The 21954-nt window shown below is 37.8% G+C and overlaps 1 pseudogene across 1 annotated transcript; it reads left to right on the top strand.

Annotated features, from left to right (window-relative positions):
• The first annotated feature begins 18256 nt into the window (after positions 1-18256).
• On the top strand, positions 18257-18797 carry LOC309966228 (chromobox protein homolog 3-like; annotated as a pseudogene). Its single transcript has one exon. The product of its transcript is annotated as a chromobox protein homolog 3-like (transcript).
• Positions 18798-21954: the final 3157 nt, after the last annotated feature.

Here is a 21954-nt window from a genome sequence, read left to right as displayed (position 1 = left end):
ACATTTTTAAAACTAAAAGAGATGATATTAATTATGCTGGGGCAACAGGTGTGTATTGGAACTGTCCCAGGCAAACTAGGATAAGTGGTTACCCTCATTCAATACCATAATCCCCTTTTGGAGATTTAAATGAACATTTAGGCTTTTAAAAGGCTCTGAGAAGTACTCTAGTAAAGAAATTTGTTTTATACTGGTTACTCTAGCATTTCCCAAATTTATTTTACCATGGCACCCTGACCCTGCTTTTTTTCCCCTCAGAGGAGCACATTTTAGCACCTAATAAGTGCTTCCAAAGCAGAAAAGTGAAAGATGTGGGAGTTGGGAGGATTTGGTCAGGTGTACAGAGAGCAGTTGAAGACGAAATTAGAAGGGTGAATTGAGCCACATCCTAGAGGACTTTGAGGGCCAGAGTTTGAACTTGTACTTGATGATGAAAGTGATAAAAGCCATTTCTCACAGTAGCACACAGAATATGTACCTATAACTTGAAAAACATTTCAAAGAATCATGACTTTCAGAAGGGTAAAATGGTGTACTTTTCTTGCTTTCCTATTTCTGTTCCTTCCTTAATCTCTGACATTAGGGGAGATGAAAAACTCCACCATAAGGACTTTCCTCAGTTCATGAGATATTAAACTCATGAGTTGTTAAACTCCTATCTGAACTCAAATTTTCTTCTCTCACTCTAGTTTCCTTTGTGAGGTCTAAAGGATAAAGAGATGGAAGAATGCTGGGTTTTGAAAAGGAAAGTCATCTCAATTCTTTTTGCTACTGCGGGTGCTATACCCCAAGATATAGATTTGAATACAAAGAGTTTGCCTGGCTAGAGTGGCGTAGTAAGAAAACAAACATCAGTGATTATCATTACTCGACCACAGTCAGACTTCTTAACCAGGGGTCACATATCTGGCAACCTGATTTATCGGACAAGAAGGAGAAGAAGCAGGAATAGTTCAAAATAAACTCCTCGAGAGGCTACAGCCTACAGCACAAACTCTACACATATTAGGAGCCACAGACAATTCTCAGAAACTCCCCTCACTCATTTGCACACACTTCCAGTAAATTTAGTAATCCAGATTTCTAGCACACAGTAAATTTAACAGCAAATTAAAAGGGAAGGAAAAATTAACAGGGGTCAGTACATTTAAGTGAAAAGGGGAAGTGTAATACTATAAAAATTAAATAAAAGGACTAACATGGTGTAAAGTTCTGAAGGCATTTTAGAGGTAAAAACTCAACTCAAATCTCAACTGTGCCTCTGAGGATACAATTTGGTTATACTATAGAATAATGCTTACTTATAAGGATTATTTTGATTCATCAAAGGATGTTTAAGAATGTTCCATTATCCTGTTTAAGATGGTAAGAAAGCATTTAAGACATTTTAGAAATATTTCAATCCAAAATGCTGTGATTTAACAAGTTTGGTCAATAAAGTTATCTGTTATCTGGGGGAGTCACTGTGTAAATCTGACATTCCTCCAAGTGCTGCTTCCTTGAGAAAGAAGTTCATTGTCAATTTTTTTCCCAACCATATTTCAACATCAATTATTAATCCTGTAGGTTGAAAGGAGATCAACATGGCAACAAAATGTTTTGAAAACAGCCTCTTGTGATTTCAAGATTAAAGAAATCATTAAATTAAATTACTCCACAGTCAAATGTTTATGACTGCTTCAAGTTGGCCAGCCAGTGGCACTCTGTAAAGGAACACTGACTGAATTATGTCATAAAATACAGCCACTAAACTCTATCTTATCACTAAAAAGCTACTTGTGGTTCTTATATGGGGCTGCTGGCTGTTCAGGGTGGCCGAGGACTATCCTGTGTGTAAAGAAGCAGCTGTGGGCATTGTAACAGCTGCCCTCCAGGAAGGAGAGAGCCAAGGGTGCAGTCTACAGGGACCTATTTTTTCTCCTTGATATTTGATTTTGGAGTGTTTTTGCCTACTACAAAGACACTTGGCAATTTTTAACCTCATCAAAAAGTGGGGGGGGGGGGAAACAGATGAAGGTGCCCTTAAAGGTAAACATGAGTAGAGTTCAGAAGCTCTGAAAAATTACCATGATTTAATGCTAAGTTTGCCACTGTTGAAAATAATAAAGTATAGTTTACAGTATATGGCTATCGTCCTTATTTCTTGGCAGACGATAGCATTGCCACTTTTCATTCCAAATTGAGCTAGACAGCTGAAGATTAAATCACTATGAGAAAAGTACATTTCCTCTCGGATAAAGTGAACATGCTAAGATTTATCAGTCTCTTGTCTCATAATTTAATGAGGTTTGCTTTTATCCATTCTTTATCAGAAACATAGATGGATTTCTTAAAAACAAAAACAACAAAAAATAAACCTGTCTCTAATATATTAGCAAACTCTGGGAAGTAAAAAAAAAACTAGCTATGAACATCTACTTTAAAAGATGTAGTACACTCTATTGACTGGTAACTTAAATAGGAAAAACAAACAAACAAACAAGCCTTGTTGTGTGGCTTAGGGGCAGTATGTCCAGTTTGTAGAGTACGACTTTTACAAACTAATAAGATTTTATGGTTTGAAGAAATCTCCATGTGTGATCCTAGAGCAGTACTGGCATTGCCTAGGAGCCTGATAGGATTGCAAATTCATGACTCTCATCACCCCAGGACACCTGAATCTGAATCTCTAAGGGTGGTGTTCAGGAATCTGTTTTATGAAGCTCTCTCAGGTGATTCCAGTGTGTACTGGAGTTTGAGATTTCTCGGACATCACAGAGTATCACTACATGAAATGTACAGAGGGATATTCACTACCTTCCAAAGCAACCTATTTGAGAGTGGGACAGCTTTGTTTTTTTTTTTTTTTTGAGATGAATCTTCTGAGTATTGAGCTGATATCTGTGTCCCTGAATCTCTCTTCTGCGGTCCTAATTCTACTCATTTGGAGTCACACAAACAAGCCCAGTCTGTTTTCCTTTGTTAGGATGTGAGATAGCCCTGTATGAAGGTTAACAGCACAGACAGGTTCTGGGTTTGTATGCTGATTCTATCATTAATGCATGTGTGACTGCGGGCAAGTTACCTGACCTCTCTGAGCTTCAGTTTCCTTTTCTGTAAGTGGAGGATAATATTAGTATCTCTCTTATAGGGTTGTGGTGAGGATTAATTGAGATAATGCATATACTTAGCATGGAGTGAGCACTCAATAAATGGTAGCTGCTTATGATTATTATGCTAAGTAATGACATTAAAAAACTTTTAAGACAGCTATCATGTTCCCTCTGAGTCTTGTTTCTTTCTAAGCTAGATGGCCCCAATTCTCTTCACCATCCATATTATGAAGTGATTTTTGGATTTCCTCACCATTCAGACTGCTTCCCTCAAAATACCCTTTAGTCTCTATGTTGATGTCCTTATCAAAGTATGGCTCTATATTCCAGATCACATCTGATCTCTGCATTGTTGAACACTACTACGGCCTCTTTATTTTAAATACTATTCTTCTGTAAATGTAGCCAAACTTGGGTATTTTGACAGTTGTTTCATCCTATGGACTCAAATTGACCCTGCTTTCAACTAAAACACTGAAGTCTCTTAAAATAAACATTTTTAATTATACAAATGATACACATTCAATAAGCAAAAAGAAAAAATAATGTCACCAGTATTCACAACACAGAGATAACTATGGTTAAAATTTTGGTATGTACCTTTCTAGATTGTAAAGGTATGTTAGGTAGTGAATTTTTTGGGAACATAGCAAGAGCATAAACTTTGAAATACTAGGTAGCTGTGTAACATTTGAAAAGTTGTATGATTTCTCCTAATCTCATTCTTCACTGGTAAAATGAAAATAATAGCATCTACCTTATTAGTTGTGAGATTTAAATGAAGTATTGTTTGTAAACCACAAAACAAGACTTCAGAAAATGGTATTCTATTATCATCATAATTAATGAATTACATGTATATTTTACAAAAAATAGAATTATACCTTCTGATTAATCACTTTTTTCCAATGATATATTGTGAACAGCTTTCTTTTCTTAAATTTTATTTATTTTATTTTTATTTTTATTTTTGGCTGCGTTGGGTCTTTGTTGCTGCGCGCGGGCTTTCTCTAGTTATGGCGAGCAGGGGCTGCTCTTGGTTGCGGTGTGTGGGCTTCTCATTGCAGTGGCTTCTCTTGTTGTAGAGCACAGGCTCTAGGCGCATGAGCTTCAGTAGTTGCAGTTGTGGGTTCAGCAGTTGTGGCTCGCGGGCTCTAGAGCACAGGCTCAGTAGTTGTGGCGCACAGGCTTAGTTGCTCCGCGGCATGTGGGATCTTCCTGGATCAGGGCTCGAACCTGTATCCCCTGCGTTGGCAGGCAAGTTCTTCACCACTGCGCCACCAGGGAAGCCCCATGAACAGCTTTCTATTTCAGTAAGTTTATTTTTTTCTACCTTTTATTTTGGAACTATTATAGACTCACAAATGTTGGCAAGGATATGGAGAAAGGGAATCCTCCTACATTGTTGGTGGGAATGTAAATTGGTGCAGTCACTGTGGAAAACAGTATGGAGGTTCCACAAAAAATTAAAAATATAACTACCATATGATCCAGCAGTCCCACTTCTGGGTATACGTCTGAAGAAATGAAATCAGGATCTCAAAGAGATATCTGCACCCCTGTGTTCATTGCAGTATTATTCACAATAGCGAAGACATGGAAACAACCTAACTGTACAGCAATGAATAAATGGATAAGGAATCTCTGAGACGAATGAATAGATAAAGAAAATGGAATAGCATTCATCCATAAAAAAGAAGGAAATCCTACTTTTTGTGACAACATGGAAGGACCTTGAGGGCCTTATGCTAAGTGAAATAAGTCAGACAGAGAAAAACAAACATTGTATGTTTTCATTTATATGTGGAATCTAAAAGAGTCAACCTCACAGAAATAGAGAATAGAATGGTGGTTGTGGGAAAATGTTGGTCAAAGAGTACAAACTTCCAGTTACAGATGAATTAAGTTCTGAGGATCTAACGTACACCATGGTGACTATAGTTAATACCATAATATAGATTTGAAAGTTGTTGACAGTAAATCTTAAATGTTAACACCACAAAAAAGAAAAAAAATCGTCATTATATGAGGTGACAGATGTTAACTAATTAATGAGGTAATAATTTCACAATTGTATCAAGTCATCTATTTGCACACCTTAATTATGCATTATATGTCAATAATATTTCAATAAAGCTGGAAAAAATAAATGCTATGATTAATGCTCCAGTAGCTATACACTTATGTGCATCCTTAATTATTTAATTAAGAAAATTTCTGAAAGTGTAATTATTAGGATGAAAGGTCTGCATGGTTTTATGATTTCCAATACATATTGCCAAATTGTTGCAGGACTTAACAATTCACACTTTGACGTGAAGCATATAAGAATGCCTATTTCTTTTTTTTTTTTTGTCTTTCACATAGGCATATATGTAAATATAAGCATTAAAATAAAATATGAAGTTAAATTATTTTTTTATTATTATGAGGCATCTTATCCATACCGCTTTTCTCCCACCATGTCTTGTAGAAACTTTTTTTTTTCTTATTAGTCATCCATTTTATACACATCAGTGTATACATGTCAATCCCAATCGCCCAATTCATCCCACCACCACCACCACCCCCGCCACTTTCCCCCCTTGGTGTCCATATGTTTGTTCTCTACATCTGTGTTTCAATTTCTGCCCTGAAAACCAGTTCATCTGTACCATTTTTCTAGGTTCCACATATATGCATTAATATACGATGTTTGTTTTGCTCTTTCTAACTTACTTCATTCTGTATGCCAGTCTCTAGATCCATCCACCTCTCTACAAATGACCCAATTTCATTCCTTTTTGTGGCTGAGTAATATCCCATTGTATATATGTACCACATCTTCTTTATCCATGCGTCTGTCGATGGGCATTTAGGTTGCTTCCATGACCTGGCTATTGTAAATAGTGCTGCAATGAACACTGGGGTGCATGTGTCTTTCTGAATTATGGTTTTCTCAAGAATGCCTATTTCTTCAAATCTTTGTCAGCATTGAGAATTACCATTCTTCCTACCTTTATCAATTTGGTAGATTGAGGGATTACTGTTTTAATTTAAATTGCTTTGAATAATAATGAGGATAAACCATTTTGTTTATGAATCATTTATATTTCTTCTTTGTATGGTTGTCAGTTCAGGCCAGTTCAAGCCTGACTCTTTAAAATACACACACACACACACACACACACACACACACACACACACACACTGTTCCATGCCTCTCCCATCTGTATTTGTACACAGTGGTTTGTTGGTTTGTTTGTTTAATGGGTCAGAGTGCAGGAACTTACATTTTCCCCTTTGTAATAATCTTGTTAAATTCAGCCAAAAGTTTCAGCCTTTTGGATCCTGATTCTCACATCCTGTGTTTGCTGTCCTTTCTGGTTTAACTGCAAATCTGATAAATTTGCAAAATATCTTTTAATTCTCATCTTTCTAAAAAGTTTTAGCAGGACAAGGCTCTGCACAGATCCTGTGTGCTCCCTCGGGGACTTGCCCTGTCCTGACATCAATTGGTTAATTACATGGGTTTACAAGACTACCGCCCAGTAGACAGCTGCCACCACCACCATGGATGATGTTGGAATCCTGAGCGTTCAACTGTTCTCTCAGCCTTATGGCTGATCACTGCAACTGTGTGTTGAGGTCCACTGAAGCAAGAGGATTACAAAGTTTCGATTTCTCCTTTGGCTATACACTTCTAAGAAGTTTGTGATAGTAACTCACTCATGTCTTTATGTGTCTCTGGATCCCTCCCCTAGTTTCATGTGCATAGTAGTCATTCAATGAAAGTATATAAAATTGAATATAAACTTTCCTGGCTGCTTTGCCCACAGGGACAAATAATTCACCTCCTCTTCCCCCCACGCTTAGGCCTATCAATCCTACATCAAAGTAGCAATATATATACGGTAGAACTTCAATTAACTGGATTCCAACAGAAGAAAACTCATGTTATATACTCTATTGCTGAAAAAGGAGAGAAATTGAAAATCTACATTTTTTTTTTTTTTTTTTTTTGCGGTACGCGGGCCTCTCACTGTTGTGGCCTCTCCCGTTGCGGAGAACAGGCTCCGGATGCGCAGGCTCAGCGGCCATGGCTCACGGGCCCAGCCGCTCTGCGGCATGTGGGATCTTCCCGGACCGGGGCACAAACCCGTGTCCCCTGCATTGGCGGATGGACTCTCAACCACTGCGCCACCAGGGAAGCCCGAAAATCTACATTTTTTAAGGAGTAATTTCTTCTCTGTTTTCTGCAATTATGGATTTATAGTAAGAATTTATTACTGAAAGGTGAACCTGAGGCACTGTCAGTTTCTAGGTCATAAAATAAAGATTAAATTATACCAATACACTGTAAAAAATATTTTCAAGGAGGCTTAAAACTTAAAAATATATATCTGGTTATTCAAAGCACAGTCTCAAACATTCTAGTTTATGGAGGTTTACTCTGTTCTTTTTTCTCTGAAGTCCAGCTTCATTGCAGTTTCAGAACATGAGAATTTTGAATATTAGTTATTTGCCTAAGTCTAAAATCTGTATTTCTTGCTGAAGCACTTTACAAACTGTCTCACTGAATCCTCACAAGAAAGAAATGCACAGAACCTTTTCAGAGGAAAGTAATTTACATGGACTTCTAATGCTGAGGTTAATTATTTTTAATTTTATACTTATATAATATGTACAGTGGTAAAACCAGATTTAAACTTATAATACTTAGAGCTCTTACTAAAATTAAAAAAGACAAATTTAGGAATCTAATACAAATAAAACTGTAATGTAATTACAGTTTTGTAATTACTGTAATGTAATTCAGATGAACAACATAAGCTTGATGTGATGGATGGTCTTGTTTGAACTTTGGGTTAGATATGTAAAAAAATATCTATATTAACTTGATTCTTTTGATTTTGAGCACTATAAACCATGGTTTGAATCATTATCATTAGTTTTCCCCTTAATCAATGATGTTGTGTTACCATTGACCCAATCATTTGAATAATGCATCCCAAAAATAATACTAAAAAGTTTAAAAAGTTATTTTATAACAAATCCTTAACTGTGGGTTTGCCATTACTCTTATTGCCAACACCATACAAGATGGTAGGTATAAACCAGGACCCATGGTATACCCACTCTTTTAAATGTGGTCCTGACTGCTGTGGGTCAGTTTTTCGAGTCTGGTTTCCTCTTTATTACCATACACTGGGTGATGGCTGGGTTTTCCCATTACTTCTCTATATTTAAATGACATTGAACCTCTAATTTGTGCTATTAGCCTCAAAGCCTTTCGGCCTTTCAGGTGGTGAGAATGAGATTGTAAACATGAACAGAGCATGGGCACTAATATTATCTGGGGGTGGCTAGTTATCTAGATAATCTCATCAAATATTTATATTACACTTTAAAATTTTTCATTGAAGTGAAAATTCCAAATTAAAAATTTCTAAGCAAACTTTACAGTGGTTTATCTTTTAAGAAACAATTTAACAGATTTATTAAGAAGTATAATTCATATATCATACAATTCACCAGTTTAAAATATAAAACTCAATGGTTTTAGTATATTCACAGATACGTGCAACCATCACCACAGTCAATTTCAGAACATTTTAATCACCTCAGAAAGAAACCCTGTACCCTTTAGTTATCACCATTCCATTCCTGCATCTTCCCCTTTTCCCCTCCACCAGCTCTAAGCATTACTTTCTGTCTCTACAGCCTTCTCTGTTCTAGACTTTCATATGAACAGAATCATACAACATGTGGTCTTTCGTGACTAGCTTTTTTCACCTAGTATAACGTTTTCAAGATTCATCCATTTTGTAGCATGTATCAGTACTCATTCCCTTTCGTGGTTACATAATATTCCATTGTATGGCTAGTCCACATTTTGTTTATCCATTCACCAGTTGATGAACGTCTGAGTTGTTTCCACTTTTTGGCTATTATGAATAATGCTGCTATAAACATTCTTGTATAAGTTTCTGTGTGGACATCTGCTTCATTTCTCTTAGGTATATTCCTAGGAGTAGAATTACTAGGTTAAATGGTAACTCTGTATTTAATTGTTTGAAGAAATGGCATAATATTTTCCAAAGTGCTGCATCATTTTACATCACCACCAGCAGTGTATGAAGGCTCCCATTTCTCCATGCCCTTGCTAACTCTTGTTATTATCTGGCTTTCTGATCTTAGTCATGTTAGTGGGTGTTAAGGGGAATCTCACTGTGGTTCTAATTCTCACCTAAACTGTATTCAGTGATAATTTTTGTTTCATCATTTCTTGCTCTTTTTTAAAAAAATGGAAATCATGCCTTTGTTTTTTGTATGAACACTTAAAATTTATTTATTTTAAAGTCTTCATCAGACTCTCATAAATTATTTTCATCTGGAGTAAATTGATAGTCTAATTATTTAGTATTTCTTAGTATATTTCCCCAAACATTTTGTAATTTCAGTGTGAAGGCTCATTTTCAGTTGGAGTGGTATTTTATTACCTCCACATTGTGCTCATGTCTTCCTATCCAACAGTTCGGTGGTAGTTTCACCTGGCTCACCATGTACCTCTACCCTGAACAAAGTTTATAATGGCATTTTGAGGACTCACCCTAAAAGGCAATACTGGGGATATTGCATATTCAGTGAGTGAGCCAGCCAAAGACTTCATTGAAAGTCTGTAGACTTTCACCTTGTTAAAGGCATAGCCCTAGTTGTTGGTCAGTAACTGTTTTTTCCAGTCCTCTTTCACAGGTCACAGGTCATATGGTCGGAGGGGCTGATAATTCAGAGGATTAAGAATGGAGCTGGAAGTGGGGAGAGCCCAACTTACTCTTAACTTTAAATACTGAAAATGTCATATGTCTACCAACTGCAGCTCTACTCAGAACTTTATGTTTCTTTATTGTTTTCGGTCTATAATGGTGTTTACTTTTATACCCATGTTGTCCTATTTTACCTTCCCTTTTTTATGTGGTTGGAACAGAGGGACTGTATTAAAGTGTGGACTCCCTGTATCATCTTGACTAGAAGTCTTGCTTTACTTAAGGAAGGAAAGCTGGAGGCTGGGATAATCTTGTAGCTGAAGCTAACAGTTCTCCAGGTAAGGAAAGAGAGTGAATATTTTGCTTTTGTTTTCACAGCATTTTCTCTCATTAGGTGAGAACTTTCCTTTGGAAACTCCCCTCCCCTCTCACATCAGTCAGTATGATTTGGGGTTTGGCTCATCCTACCCCCATAGCATCAGTATGTGACTCAGAGCCTAGGCCACAGTAACTGGTTCAGGAATGAGTAAATAATCCAAGTTGTCCAATGAGATCCCTCCCTGTTATTTTTCTGTCAGGAAAGAGATCTACTCTTCTTATCTCTGGTTCCTAGAATCCTCACTTATTAAATGGGGGTGAATAATAATACCTGTTTCACAGAGCGTCAGGGACTAGTCAGGCGAATGAATCATTAAGCACAGAGCCTAGCACATGTTGGTTAGGATCCCCATCACTGTTTTTATGAGTCCATGTAAAACTTAAAGGAGGGAGCAGTCACTTTGGACTGGGCTGGTCTAGGAGGGATTCATACAAAGTGAATCCTTTAAGTTGATCTTAAAGAAAAAGTAGGGGTTTGGAGAGAGGGACAGAGAAAAAACATTCTACAGAGGTAGACGAGGAAAATATGGCTGTGGGTTACAAGGAACTGTGAGGAGGAGGGTCAGGTGAAGGCTGAGGGTGCAGGCGGCAGGGAAGCACAGGCGGGAAGCTCGTTGGGGCCTGAACCAAGGAGTTGGGGCTTTGTTTCACAGGTATTGGGAAACCAGGGGAGATTCTGGATTGAAAAATAATGTGACTGATATGGGATGGCTTATAAAGAAATAACTCTTCTATAGGCAGAGGAGACGTGAGCAGTCACTCCATGTGCTCCTTCACTGTAACCTCTTGACTTAAACCCCAAACACAAAGCCAAAACACACACACAGGAAATGGTCTAGGAGCATGAAGGAAGTGAAGCAGGAAAACATTTTCCTCAACCCCGCAATGGACTCAGAGCCCATGTTTCACTATTTTGTATATTAACCAAGTCAGCTTCCCTTTATCTCTGAGCCATGTACACCGAGTGTGTGTGTTTGTATACATACACACATATGTATTTTCAGCAGTGTATAGGTTTTTCTAAAAATACATTTTGTATATGTGATTTGTACAAAATTACACAGCAATTTTAATGATTTATGAATTTGTTTTAGTGGTTGTGTCCACATTCCTTTTACTATTCTCTCCTTAAATAGATAGATCATTGTGGGGACTCCAGCAAGATGTGGGCAAATGAAACCTAGCTTCCTCTGAAATATCTGAAGACGTGGCATCAAATGATTAGACTGGAGCCGCGATTGTTCCCTTTCAAGAAGAAATATGTTCCTAACTTTGCTACAGTTGTCACTACTCCCTCTTATTTCCCAACCCTGAGCCTGTGTGTCATTGGTGTTTATCATCACAATAGTGCTCTTGTTTTGCTTCTACTTGGTTCCATACGTTGATTTTCGTTCCCTACTTGGCCTCTGTGGACATTTTAACTTGTGACTCATGGATAACACCAATTTTGATTTTTCCTGTCTGAAGTTGAATTTTTATAGGTATTTCTTCTAAATATTCTAAGACAAGCTAAAAGCAGCATTAACTACCCTAAATACTGAACAGCTGAGGCCAGGCCAACTCTTGGTTGTAATTCATGTATACCACCTTTCTTGGCCCGGCTAATGTTTTGTGCATTCATTGACAAACAGAATCTGCCAGAAGTTGTTTTCTATTTGATGGCAGGCCAACAGATGCTGCGAAATCATGCCAACATGTGCCAAGTTGTCACCTCAGTACCCCTGTTTATCAGGGACTTCATTGTACAAATCCCTTGTCCACTGTTATGTCATATTTACTTATTCAGATAGATAAAGGCCCATGCCCAGATGAGTGAATTCTTAGGAAGGTGCTATTTTTACGCAGTTCCCTAAAAACCACGTAAGAGTGACAAATATTTCCATAGGATTAATGAATAGGTGTTTCAGTCTCCTCTGCCCTTATTAAATACTAGCTTTTTCTTTCATACTTGGAACTCTGTTGAATTTGTGGATGAGAAACATTTTCCATATATAATGAATCCAAGGACTTTTTAACCTATTCGATTTTGTTACATATATTGGTCACTCTTTTAGGAATTGTTCCCAATCTAACCAAGAATCAGATAACCTGAGAATTTGGTACATCTTTATTTAGAATATTTTTATATTTTTGAATAATATATATATAGAATACTTCTTGATAAGATCAAGAAATGACCAAGGGAATCATGTAGCTTTAGCCATCCTTGTTTTTATCATTTGCCAAAAAATTTCTTTAGCTTCATGGAAACCACATAGAAACCAAATGACTTGGTTTTCTTTCCACTTCTCTAGGCAACAAACCAATTTTTTAGTTTCCATGGACACCCAGTTGTGCAACAGTAGTTAGATCTGTAAAAACTACTATCTGACTTAGAGTCTGATGATGACCTACCCATCGGCAATGATAATTCAGGCTTTGCTCTCTAAGGGACTCATATGTATGAGACAGCACGTGAGCTTCTGGGACAGTGCCAAGTTACTGTCCCTGGTACTTTTCCAGTTTCCTAATTTGTGGAGGTTCATAAATCATTATGGATCTTGTCTTGATATCTGGGTAGTCAGAAAGCTCCAAAATAAGGCAGTGGGAATGGTAATCAAACAGGTCTGGTTGCAACAGATTTACTTTCCACTTGGTTAAGAAAGAGGCCTCACATTCTGATGGCTATGTTAACTCAGTTAAGAAGTGGTACTTATTTGGAATTCCTTGTGGGAAGCCCAAAATGTACTTGAAATGAGAGAAGTCACAAACTTGTTTAGTACATATGAAGGATGGCTTTGAATCTAGGCAGTAACCGAAAGTCTGCCCATTCCGGCTCAGCAGAAATATAAGAAAAGATTGAACTGAATTGTCCTGTATCATATACAAATTCTCCAGGGCCTGTTCCCTCCTAACTTAGGATAGAACAAATGATTTTTGAAAGGGTCAATCTAGTTTCCAGGTTTTGAAAATGCTGTTCTTTGCTTTTGCTTGCATTGTGTAAAATTCTCCATTTCCCAGTTGCCCCAAAATTAACAATTTAAAAACTGGATCTTTCAGACCATTAATCAGTGTTGGAAATGTTGAAAAAGAAAGGTTTTGAAAAAATAGTGAAAATGGTACTTAACTGGATACTTAACTTTGCCATAAATATGCAAGACCATGGTAAGCATGCAATTTGTCTTTTCTTAGTCTCTGTCTCCTCATCTGTAAAGGAAGGGGATGGGTTGCCAAAATTACTTCTAGCACTAATGCTCTACTACTCAATGAAAAAATTTTAATTTCACATACTACAGAGGTCATGTCCTGAGCTTGAGAGATCTAGCTCTTCACAGGAATAAAACTTTCAAGTTCACAGGGATTTGATCTTGTATTTTCCAAAAAAAATGCCTCTAATCACTTCTGTTTCTCTTTGCACTATGGAAGTTTTCCACGAATACCATAGAAAATGGATTCCCGAGGAAAGAGAGTGGGTATTTCTCAGAGATTTTCATTTTTGATTTGCTTCTAGGAATTTTAGAGAGACAAATAGAAATGGAATTTTAAAATGTTTTTTTTTTAAAAAAAAGGAGAGATAGTAATAGATGGTAGTTGGCTATTGGAAATCAGCAAAGTTTCATGGGTATATAATGAACTGATGATCTGAGGTGATATATTTTGTCATTAATAAATCAGGTATAGGAGAAAGATTTAGGAGAAATGTTACAGAGAAGCTTTTAGCTTTACAAACCTAGGGACTGATACATTTACATACCACAGTTCCTTGGCAGCTCCTTTATTACGTGCCAAGTTTCTCATCTCACTAAAGTACCCTGGGCAAATAAAAAGGGAAAGGCATTCCAGGTAGAAGAAACGCCATGATCAGAGATTGGGAAGTATGAGATAGCATCGTGTGTAGAGGCAGTGCGAAGAGTTTGTTTAATCCTTTTGGAGTATAAAGTACAGGAGGACACTAGATCATTCAGAGTTCAGGTGCAGATTACAGAAACCACTTTAGCAATTTTAAAAGAATTGTGAAACAGAAATCAAAGGAAGGGAGTTTCTCAAGAGGGTCAAAAGCAGCTATATTGTCAAGTAAGATCAGGGCTGAGCAGTGTCCAGTAGCTTTGACCATTAGGAGGCCTTTGATGTCCTTAGCAAAAATTGGCCAAGAGGTGAACTGGGCCACACTGCAGGGAATAAGGTATTTATGGCAGATGAGGAAGAGGAAGTGGGGGGAATCTGTCTTCTGGGAGCTTGGCTTTGAAGGGAAGGAAAGATTTTTCTGAAGAAAAACACAAAATGGAAGAAGGTTTTGATCTTAAGCTGTAAAAACCTTAAACAAGTTTGGATGCAGAAGGAAAGAAGTCAATGGTTAGGTAAGAATTGAAGATGCAGGAAAGAGACAGATACTAGATACTAGATGCCCTCAGATTGAGAGGAAAAAGATCTAGTCTCGAGGAGGCAGTGCTGGCCTTAGGTACGAAGAGAACTATGTGTTTCTCTTACACACGGCAGAGGGGGAAAGCATGAGTGAAGAAGCAGATGTGTTTGTAAATTGGGGAAAAGAAGGGAGTAGAAATCACACCCGATAGATTATTTTCTTGATAGAAATAATCAAGAAAATAAGAAGCAGACCATCTGCTGAGAGAGGGGAGAATGGAATGGGGGTGAAATAGGGTGGGATAGAAAGTGTGAGGGAGAAATGGGTGGAAGAAAAGAGCCAGAAGTGATCAGAATTGCTAAGCAGGACTGACCTTGAAGAAGTGGGTAGATTTCTGAGGAAAGGCTTAAAGTAGTACCATAATTGTCGTGACCTTGGGATCTTTGGTCTTTTAGAAAGTAGTGGTGGGTACTAAGAATGATGTTCCTCTTTAAAATATATTTGTTTTGCAGCTGTCCACCTGATGATTAGGTAAGACTTTTAAATTATCATCATCATCACCTGTTAAACATCTAGTAATATGATCAATCTTTTATCTCTAAGACCATCTTGAGTGCATTGAATAGGAATGAGACAAAATGGCACAAGTGCATCATTAATGAAAGAATCTTCTAAGAACTTACTTTTTTTTTTTTTTTTGCGGTACGTGGGCCTCTCACTGTTGTGGCCTCTCCCATTGCAGAGCACAGGCTCCGGACGCGCAGGCTCCGGACGCGCAGGCTTAACAGCCATGGCTCACGGGCGCAGCATGTGGGATTTTCCCGGACTGGGGCATGAGACCGTGTCCCCTGCATCGGCAGGCAGACTCTCAACCACTGCGCCACCAGGGAAGCCCTAAGAACTTGCATTTTGAAGTACTTTTCTGTGAATTCCCTGGCGGTCCAGGGGTTAGGACTCGGCACTCTCACTGCCAGAGCCCCTGGTTTGATCCCTGATCAGGGAACTAAAATCCCGCAAGCCACGAGGCGTGGCCAAAAAAATAAAATAAAATTTGAAGTACTCTTCTGTGACTGAAAGTCATCACTTTCGGTTAAACATGATTGAAGATTAGAGAAATTTGCCCAATAGATTGGGTAAGGATATGAAAAGATGCTCAAAATTATTACTCATTAGAGATATGCAAAATAAAACACAAGGTAATACCTCCATGTGCCTAGTAGAATATCCAAAATTGAGAAGACTGAACATGCCAGGTGTTGGCAAGGACCTGGAGCAAGTGGAACTCTTATGAACTGCTCACGGGAATGAAAATGGTTCAACCACTTTGGAAAACAGTTTGGCAGTTTCTTAGAAGTATCCGCATCCACATCATATGACCAACACATCTATTTCATCCTCAGAATCGAAAACATTTGTGTGTAAGTCTTTGTACAGACTATCCAAGAGAAAAAGAAATGTATGGCTGTAAAAAGATACATGCAATGTTCACAGAAGTTTTATTTCTAATAACATTTAAGAAAAGGAAACAACAAAAATGTCCATCAACAGGTGAATGGATAAATAAATTGTGGTATAGCCATACAATGGAATACTACTTGGCAATAAAAGTAAACAAACTACCGACTGCACAACAACATAGGTGAATCTCAAAATAATTATGAGTGAAAGAAGTCATACAAAAGAGAGTACATAGTGTATTGTTCCATTCATAAAATAGTCTAAAAAAATCCAAACTAACCTATAGCATCAGAAAACAGATCAGAGGTTACCTGGAGACAGGGGTGGGGTTGGGGAAGGCAGGCAGAAGGAATTACAAAAGAGCACAAGAAAACTCTTGTGGGTGATGCATACGTTCATTATCTTGATTGTGATGATGGTTTCATAGGTACACTCATAAGTCATAAATTAGCAAATTCTACACTTTAAATAAACGCAGATATTACTTTAATAAAGCTGTTACAACAAAAGAACTAATGTGTATGTTCAAAAATTGGAGAATGATTTAATTATGTTATAGAACAGTAAATTTTTTGAATACTGTATCTTTTAAAAATCGTTTTTGGGGGCTTCCCTGGTAGCACAGTGGTTAAGATTCCGCCTGCCAATGCAGGGGACACGGGTTCGAGTCCTGGTCCAGGAGGATACCACATGCCACGGAGCAACTAAGTCCGTAGGCCACAACTACTGAGCCTGCACTCTAGAGCCCGCGAACCACAACTACTGAGCTCACGTGCCACAACTACTGAAGCCTGTGCACCTAGAGCCCATGCTCCGCAACAAGAGAGGTCACTGCGGTGAGAAGCCCGCGCACCGCAGCAAAGAGTAGCCCCCGCTTGCCGCAACTAGAGAAAGCCTGTACACAGCAACAAAGACCCAATGCAGCCAAAAATAAAATAAATAAAATAAATAAATTTAAAAAAATAGCTTTTGAAGAGTATTTAATATTATCAGAAAATTCTCATAGAATTCAGAGACAAGTGTACTTCTGATCGATAATGGTCCATTAACATTTGTTGAATGTTAAATGAATCATGTAGTGTTAAATGAAAAAAGCAAGACACAAAAATGCATACATAATTAAATATGATCCCAATTGTGGTAACTCTCTCTCTCTCTCATGGCTGAAAGGAAATATCTCAAAATGTTTACATTGGTTGTCTCTGTGAGGTGGAATGACATACAATTTTTATTTTCCTCCTTATGCTTTTGGGGCTTTTTCTATAGTTGATCTTCCACTACTTTCACAAGCAGACAAAAACCCAACCAATGCTCTTTGAAAAGATTCTTTCCCACACAATGAACTCACGGGTGCAAATATTTTTAGATAATGTATCAGTCTAACTGAGGCACATGGCATCTTTTCCTGCACTTCTTCCCAGTAACCTGCTACCAAACACTGAGGGAGTTTAGTGGAGTGGTGATGTGCTGGAAAGACCAGCTCTAGACTGCAGTTAGCTTGTGATGAGACACAGCCTAGAAATGCTTGCTTATAAATATGTTTTATGTAGCCTCGGGGGTTCACTTACCTTTATTACTTCCCTGCTAGCAGTCCCTTGATAAAACCAGGTCAGAGACAGAGAGAATAAATTCCCCGGGCTACCTCCAGTACAGCTCTGTCAGGAAATGTTCACCGAGTATATCCTGATGAGAAAAGGAGAGTAGCTGTGTGTCAAATGTAGATAATTCCTCAGTCTTTTGTCCAATCCATGGTGAGTCTTACGCATTTCTGACTTCTTTCCTGCTTGAGTCAAAAAGATGACCAGGGGATGGTGAGGCCTGTGGAGTGACAACCAAGGAGGAAGGCTTGTGAAAGTGAGGGTCAAAGGTAGGGAGGAGTTGGGAGGGCTCTCATGCACAAAGATGTGCCTTTATTACTGTCCTCCACACATGAGGGATATCTGTCCTGTGAGACTTCCACTCTGCTCTTCTGTGCCTGTGGAGAGACGCAATGACTGATGCTGTCTGAACCAAGGGGGTGCTTTGGCAGGAGGGGGGTTGCTGGGGCCTGAGGCAGAGATGTTGGTGAGACCCATGGGAGCCCTCCTGCCTGGCTCGGCCAGGACTTTGGGATTATACCTGCAGCTTGAAACATGAGGATTAAAGGGAACTCGAGCCTGAGGCGTGCAGGGCCAGAGACGAAGCATACCTTGGGGCAGCTCGAAGGCAAGGAATAATACCTCTTCAAGTTTGCAATAAAAATGGCCTCCAATAAAACTGCACTGCAAAACATGGGAAAGAAACAGGATGCAAAGAGTAAAAAGTCAGAGAGGAAGAGCCTGAAGCATTGGTAGTGGAAAAAGAGAACTGCCGTGTAGTGAAAGTGAGGGGGTGGTTATTTCCTCAAGTGGAAGGGAATACAGATGCTGACAATACTAGGAACCTGAAGAAAACCTATACTGCCCAGCGGTAATTAAAACATTTGTTAATTCTCCAACAGCTGGTACAGAAAAAGGTGGTACAAAAAGAAAATCTTTATCTGGCAGCGAAGCTGATGATAGTGAATCAAAGAAGAGAGATGCTGCCGGGCAAAGCAAGAGGCTTTGTGGGAGGTCTGACCCTGAATGAATAACTGGTGCCACAGACAGCAGTGGAGAATTGGTGTTTCTCATGAAATGGGAAAATTCAGATGAGGCAGACTTGGTGCTGACCAAAGAGGCAAAAATGAAGTGTCCTCAAATTGCAGTGCTTTTTATTCAGAGACTAACTTGGCATTCTTGTCCAGAAAATGAAGCTCAATAATTGTTTGCATTGCCATGTATATAATTACACACACACACACACACACACACACACACACACACACACACACGCACATAAGTTGATGCATATAAGCTCTGGGTCTTGGTTTTTTTCGTTTATTAGTGTGAAGAAATAACTAGATTCTAATGAAAATAAAGTTTTGTATGTTCATTTTGAAGGAGTGTTAGGGGTTTTTTTTGTTTTTTGTTTTTTTGAGTCTATAGCACTGGTTACATTGAACAAATAAATAAAGCTTTCTTAGTTGCTTCCTTTATCAGAAAAGAACATTTGATACCATGATATATTATTTTCTCTGCATTAGGGAACAAATTTTCTAAATGTTGGAGGAAATCTCCACAGTCATTACGCGATCAGATTGTGTTTAACTCATATCTGCCTAAGGACCATTCCGGGTTTTTCGTTTATGAGGGGGTTTTTTGTGTGTATACATAAAACACATATGTAAATGATTTTCTTTTCCTTCTTTTATTTTTTAAAAACACTTGCTGAAACAAAAATGCCAATTCCTAACCAGGGATAAGCCCATATTTCTGGGATGCCATCTCTCTGAGCAGCCTAAGAAATAAATGCGTTCAAGTTAAATGGAAAATTTTCCTGAAGGCTTAACCTTTCAAGTTAGGTAGATGATTCCATAATTAATTGGAAAATTTAAATATAATGTAAATAACTTAAATTGGACAATAAAAGCAGTTGTATCTGAATCCATATCCATAACTACAGTCACATAAACGGAAGTTTATTTGCAAAACTCCTGACAGGAAAAATTTTATCACTACCAAGAATCTCCCCACCCAGACGAGAAAACTAGAAAAATCCTGGTGTGTTTCAATTAGCCAAGCAAGACTTAGTTAAATGGACATTTAAAGGTTTCTTCTAGTGAACCTCTTCTTTACTAGAAGTTGAAATCCCTGTGCTGTACTGACTAAGAGGATGTCTAAGACTTTGCTCATGGAAACCTAACCAGGTTGTTAGAGATGCTGTCAATCTAGGACCTGATAGAATAAATTTTAAATAAATAGTTTAGATTAACTTAATAAAACTATTTAAATAAACAGTTTAGATTAACTTTTGTAATCTAAACTATTGATCTATATGTTTTTTCTTTACCCCCAACTGATTCCTTACACACAGGCTCAATCTTTTCAGTATCTGGGTTACTGGTTCAGCAGAAGCATAAAAAAGCAATAACTTTGTAGTAATCAGAATGTTATCCAACTGTATATTGTTTACTTTATTGTAAACATTGGTGAACAATGGTCCATAGTTTTATATTAAAAAATAAAATAGGGCTTCCCTGGTGGCACAGTGGTTGAGAGTCCGCCTGCCAATGCAGGGGACACGGGTTCATGCCCCAGTCCGGCAGGATCCCACATGCCGTGGAGCGACTGGGCCCGTGAGCCATGGTTGCTGAGCCTGCGCGTCCGGAGCCTGTGCTCCACAACGGGAGAGGCCACAACAGTGACAGGCCCGCGTATGGCAAAAAAATAAAATAAAATAAAATGGATATGCAAACTTCCACTTTTGCAAATTATCAGTAGCTATAACATTTTAGCTAATTTTTTTCTTTGTAATTATTTAAAGAGTTGTGTTTCATAATGCTTGAAAATGTGTTTCTTCAAATGTCCCTGGGACACACTGTAATCCTTTTGCTACGTGAATTATCTCACGTAATTTATCAGATTGAAAATTTATCTTCAAGTTCTTGTCTTAAGTATTCTCTCCTCCCTGACCCAGATTTCCGTAGAATTTTGAGGAGGAGCTCTGGTCACTCCATCATAGCTCTTCAGCCTTCTGGAGTTTACCCTCAGCCTCTGCACCTCCTCAAATGATCATCAGGCTTTAGAGGCTACCATCACTGGGTACGAACTGTGGGAATCCAGCTCCTATTGCCTGCTTAGGGTCAGGGGTGGCAAGTGGAACAGGGAGTAAGGCGATTCCTTTATGTAGGAACAAAGTTTTAGGCATCACAGGCAAGAATTATATATGCTTTTTTCCTTAGAAACATTGTCACACACATGGATTAAATTCTAGAATGAGATGATGATTGTGCTTAACCATTTATTTGTGGTTAAATAAGTTTTAGTGGCTCATTTAGGCACTGAAATTCTTTGAAAGCTGGTATATATGTGCATAGATATGTTATAATCTATTATGTATTTATATATTATATTTCTATATAAATTTTTAAACCATTTATATAAACTGAAACTTGATTAAGCAGAACATATTCCCCAATTATGCTTGATAACAGAATTTGCCACATTTAAAATTGAAAGAATGAAATGATGTAGGAGTTACATGTTCATAGATATGTTTTTTTAAAAATCATGTCACCATAGTATAAAATCTGGTCATTGATATGAATTATCTCATTTTGCAAACTGTCCCTAGCATTTAGTTGAACAATAGCTGATCCTCTACCAGACTATTACAGAATCATTCAATTTTGTATGGGCAATAGTTGTTTCATAAATAATTGAAGTCCTTTCATTATTTTAAAAATGTTTCTGTACCCCAAGTGAATTCCACACACTTGTGAAAAATCAGTGAAATTCTGTGCTGTTGATTAAAATATGTTTTTAAGACACTCTCAGAATTTGAAGAATGATCATGGTACATATTAGCATTCAAAAATGAGATATCCATAATTACTTTGAGGAGGAAATCTTATTAAAGTCTGCAATAAAAGCATTTAGGAACTCTGGAATGAAACCTGGGCAATTTAGGTCTTAAGAATCAATTTTAGAATACATTTAAAATGCCATTTTCAACACTTATATCCTAAAATTTATTTTTCATCAACAGTTTACTAAAGTATGTTTGTCCATAGATCATTGTTCTTTTTTGAAGTATAGTTAATTTACAATGTTGTGTTAGTTTCAGGTGTACAGCAAAGCAAATCAGTTATACATAAGTGTGTGTATATATAATCCTTTTCATATTCTTTTTCATTATAGGTTATTACAAGATATTGAATACAATTCCTCGAGCTATACAGTAGGACCTTGTTATTCACCTATTTTATATATAGTGGTTTGTATCTGCTAATCCCAAACTACTAATTTATCCCTCCCCCACCCCCTTTCCCCTTTGGTAACCATAAGTTTGTTTTCTATGTCTGTGAGTCTGTTTCTGT

The sequence above is a fragment of the Leucopleurus acutus genome, assembly GCF_964270905.1.
Source record: "Leucopleurus acutus genome assembly, chromosome: 9".
Lineage (NCBI taxonomy): Eukaryota > Metazoa > Chordata > Mammalia > Artiodactyla > Delphinidae > Leucopleurus > Leucopleurus acutus.
This window is presented reverse-complemented; position numbering and strand designations above follow the sequence as displayed.